The sequence below is a fragment of the Halyomorpha halys genome, unplaced genomic scaffold (assembly GCF_000696795.3).
Source record: "Halyomorpha halys isolate HHAL.00 unplaced genomic scaffold, Hhal_1.1 Scaffold1501.1, whole genome shotgun sequence".
NCBI classification, from domain to species: Eukaryota; Metazoa; Arthropoda; class Insecta; order Hemiptera; family Pentatomidae; genus Halyomorpha; species Halyomorpha halys.
The window spans coordinates 190,260-195,393 of NW_027111302.1; positions in this window are offsets into that span (position 1 = coordinate 190,260).

Here is a 5,134-nt window from a genome sequence, read left to right on the forward strand (position 1 = left end):
TAATATTACAAACCTTTATTCAAATAAAAAAATTATTACAATAAAAAAGTACATTAAATTAAAATATTTCCGTACAGTCTTTATACTATCAAATTTTTCATTAGAAAATAAATTATATAGTACTTATAACATTTTCTTTTTGTCCCTTATTAGATATTTTACATACCATTTTATGAATTCGAAATGATGACTGCAATGGAAAAACGTGTTACTTCGTTTTTAATTTTTTTTTAAATCGATAAATACTGTTTCTGATATGTTTCTACACGAAAAACATGGTGAAGTCTAAACAAAAGAAATACGAGTTGTTGAAGTTGTTTAATGAATAGATAAAATTATTTTCGTAAAGATTGAGGGAAAACTGAGATACATTGTTATTTTACTGTACATTTAGACTGAAACATCATCTGTGAAGTTTGCTATCAATATATTATTTTACAAATGAAATTAAAAATGATAATAGAAATGCCTAATGAAACAGCCAATTGATTCTTTAAAAAATACGAGAACTAATTATTGAAGTGATTTATTACTCAGGTAAAAAAAATTATTTTTTGGGTATGAAATAGGGAGCATAATTCATTTATTATTCATAAGTTCATGGAATCCTGACACTCAATATTCCTCCTGGTCGCCGTACCCCCATCGAATGGATTTAATATTGAATGATCTTTTCTTCGACTCGGAGCCCGCTGCATTAACATTTTCGATACCAATGTTCCTCTGTTATTACTAACTTCCGACATCAACCAAGATGGAACTTTGTGAGATGATTCATCTCTGCTCCATTAATTATTTTCTGAGTTCCATTAATAATTGTTTACCATGATTGGAATATTAATAGAATGTATGAAAACCTCAATGTAAAATATAATTGTTTACCGTGATTGAAATATTAATACAATGTATGAATTTGACGATTTTCGAATGGTTTGATATAAAAATTATACTAAAAGTACATATACCACTTAGATTAAAAAGATATATATTTGTTTTACAAAATATTACTGTTATCTAGATTAATTGTTTTTCATATTTTCAATATGTTATGAAAGCTTCTTTTCCTCCTTCTATATTCGATATTACAAATTTAAAAAAAAAACGAGAAGGATTTAAACTGGAGTGTTTTTCCCCAATTAAAATTATTGCATTTTATTTATATTTATAATACCTAAATTATAATAAGGAAAAGCCATTAGAGCATAATACGAGTTAAACAAGTAATTTTAATATATATTTTTTAAAAACCTTTTCCCCTCTGGATTAATATATATATAAATAAAATAATTCGTGGCCGCTGTCTGACATGTCAGATTCGAATCCGCTTTATGTATTATTTCGAGAACATAAGAGCGTTGAACATGTATTATTTTTAAAATATTATCTTTTAAGGTACAGTATATATGTACTTAATATTATCGTTGTTACCAATATACATGTTACTACTTAATTATTTTTTACAACTGCTTATTGATCTTACTAGCTTTACTATTAAGCTATTACTTAATTGTATTAGGGACTTTAAAACCCAAAACATCATATTGAAATAAAAATTATTATCATAAAAGTACAAAAATAAATAATAAAAACTACTAAAAGAATGGAAACAATTGACAGATTATCTTATAATGTAACATAAATCTTTCTTAAACGTTATACATTTATGTGTTTTTCTTCTTCAAGCCCAAAAAAGGTAGAATACCTCCTAATATTAGAGTATGAGATGGAACAATCCTAGAGAAGAGGTGAGTCAGAGAAGACATAGAGCCATTTAGGGAACCAATTGAGCCTAACTGCATTACCTTCCCAGGGGAGCTCTGAGTCAGGAGCAACTCAACTCCCGGCAGATATGACTCAGTCTAGATGTGGTTACACACCACTTAGTGACTACAATAACTCAATTCTGTTTCATTCCTCCAACAAAGGCGCCACTTACCGTTTTTAAGCTAAATGCCTCTCCCAAAGGCACGATATTCAGGGGACAAAATGATACCGCCCTTTGAAAATTGACTGAGATGTGATATGCGTAAAAAATCCGAACGAATTTAGAATATAAATAGATATTTAATGTAATGATAATACATTTTATTGCATTGAGTTATATGTTTTCATCATTTTAACCAATAATATTCTTTCTCTTTGAATTTTTGAAAAAATAATAACACACACATGTATGTATATATATATATATATTTAATAACTCAATATGCAGAATATAAAAACATAAAAAGTGAAACAGTATCTAGTAACAAAAAATAAACAGATTCCATATATTGCAGGTTCTTTGTTTTATTTATTTTATTTATTTTTTTTTTTTTATAAAATGTTGATGCCATGTGTAGATAAAATGAGAAACGCTGTGACCGTATTGAAAGAGTAACCAACATTTACGCAATATATGATACATAAAAACAGAATAATAAGGATTATCTATTTAAGTCCGAAAACACAAAAAATCTAGGCTCTTTTAATTTTTTTTTTTTAATTTTTTGCCCGCTGATCAACTCCTACTTTACAAATTAAACATTTTTTTATTTAATTGTTCCACTCATTGATCATATTGTATAACTATCTATACATAATTTAATGCGTTCTTCAACAGTTATTTTTTACGAACTATTTTTATAATTGTATATTTATTATGTAAAATAAAACATTTTTATATAATAGAGAGATTAAGATTTTTTACTACACCAGCCGTTCCTAAACTTCGTACATCAATGATTTTTTCGGTATTTTTGAAACAATAGAAACATTTTTTTGTTATTTTTAATCGCTAATTACGTCAATCCTGTTATATACATATTAAATCCTTTTTTTTCTTGTTTCAGTGGCCTGCATTACTGCTATAAAGATGATGAACCGAAATTTTTATTTCTTGTAATATTTACCTAATTTTATTTATAAAAAGATACTGCATATTTCTAATTAAGGATATCCGGATACCAAAGCTCCTTGCTATATAGTCTATGCGGTGATATACTGGAAAGTGAATGAGAATGAGAGGATTGAAAACAAGGTTATTCGGAAGGGCCATTAGTGAACAGAAGTGGGATGGGTTTTGTCAATGTTCTGCCACAGCAATTACCAAAACCCGCCCTTGCTAATTGTCAAACCAAGCTCTCTCACTTCTTTTCAGCTCATATATTACCAGATGGTTGGGTATCTATCAAGCTCAGATTTCACAGCCTTTTAATTCTCAAAATACTATTTTACTTCGAAAACAACAAACATGAACGCTATTCTGACGATTATATTGAAATTAATAATTATTACTAAAAAAAAAATAATAATAATAATAATATATACTAATTAGAAAAACAAATTTAATGCCATCTATTTTTTATTTCTTATATACATTATTTTTAATGACAGTTTAAAAAATAGATTTTTGGAGCGTTTTATTTCTTGGATTATTTTAGTAATTATTATTATTAGATTATTCCTTAGTTGCAGTAAAGTTACTTTTGTATTTAATTATAATCCTTCAAGAATTTTCACTTCATTTTCAAGCAGTTTGGCACATACATGAATACAAATGGCAAAACTCTAAATGTCAAATATAGTCTTGTGTATCTTATTTCTTAATTGGTTGTTTGTTATTGGATCAAAAAAAAAAATGTCACACTTCGACACACATCCATTTTAACTCCAATACTCTTCCTTCTCCAGACATAGTCCGGTATCTTGACTTCGCTCAAGACAAAATACTTAAATGGAACCCTCATAGCTACTTAAAATACAAGAATTTACAAACTTGAACTAAGAGATACGACTAAACCTTCAAACACCAAACTTATCAAATCCTTTCAGTCTAAGTTCCTTCGAACAAAAGTCAATGATCCTAAATTATGTTACAAATAAGACCGTTCATCATGATCTCTACATCCCATTTATCCTTGATCTCATACCATCCAAATTCTCCACTTTCCAGTACAACCTTTGTTTCAGGTAACTCAACGTTAACCCAAAGTCTTGAATTGGATTGGGGGGCTCCCATAGGAAAGGCACAACCAGCACCCATGTGGCCAACAACAAAAGCATACCTCCTCCAGCGCCCTCGGTGAAAAAAGAAGCAACCTGCACTAGAGAGCCATCTTGTTTGTTTTTTTCCCAACAGCAGTTCTCCTTTTTCTTTTCTTTACTATCATCTCACAATGAGTGTGTTGAGAGACTCTGAAGTGACCGCCTCCCACCCCCCACGATCAGAGGAGGAGAGTGAGAGAGATCAAGAAATGAAGGGATTCAAGAAATAAGGTTGGAGTTAGCGGAGAATGGAGTAAGTCCACCTGATTCAGCATAACAAAAACATCCATCATCACCAACCACACCATTAAATCTACAGTTTTCCATAGCCCAGTTATTCCAAATTCATTAACACTTCTAACAACAAATGTTTTATTTCGGCCACCTCAAACTACCTGTAACTCAGACAATAGATTTTCCTTTTCTAGTCAACCATGTTTTATTTTCATTATATACAGTCCACTACATCCCACCAGGCATCCCAAAGTGAAGTGCACCTGGCCTTCAGTGGAACGCGTACTTCATACAACCATACTCATCATCCTAATCCTCAGTCACAAACCCGATTCAGCTCCGACCATCCTTAAAATCCTCATGAAGGTTAAGCGGTAGTGGCCCCGAGACCTTTTTTAAATATGCCATTGGAGTTCTGGCAAAGACCAGCCTCTTTAAGTGAGTGTATGTGGGTCTAGCGTCCTTGCCCAGTTTCCATTGACTCCCAATACCACTGATGCGGCTGGAGAGAGGGACTGGATTAGTTAGTGGATCCAAAGCCTAAATGTAAATACTGTATATGATTGTATTCCAGGCGATTTATTTAATTTTTGATTTGATCAATTACTTAAATTTTCATTAACATCAGATGTTTTCTTATTTAACTATTATTCATCTACCTAATTTTATTTTATATTCATCCATATTTCGTTTTTATTATTATTGTTTATTTGATTACTTGATTATTGTTTGCTCTATTTATTTATTTTTCTTGATCTAATTTCTTATTTTTTTATCTTGTCTATGTATAATGATGTGATTGAATTTGTACAGCTCTTATACTCTTTGTATCTTGAGTGTGGTAGATTGTATTATTATCTCAATCAAATATATT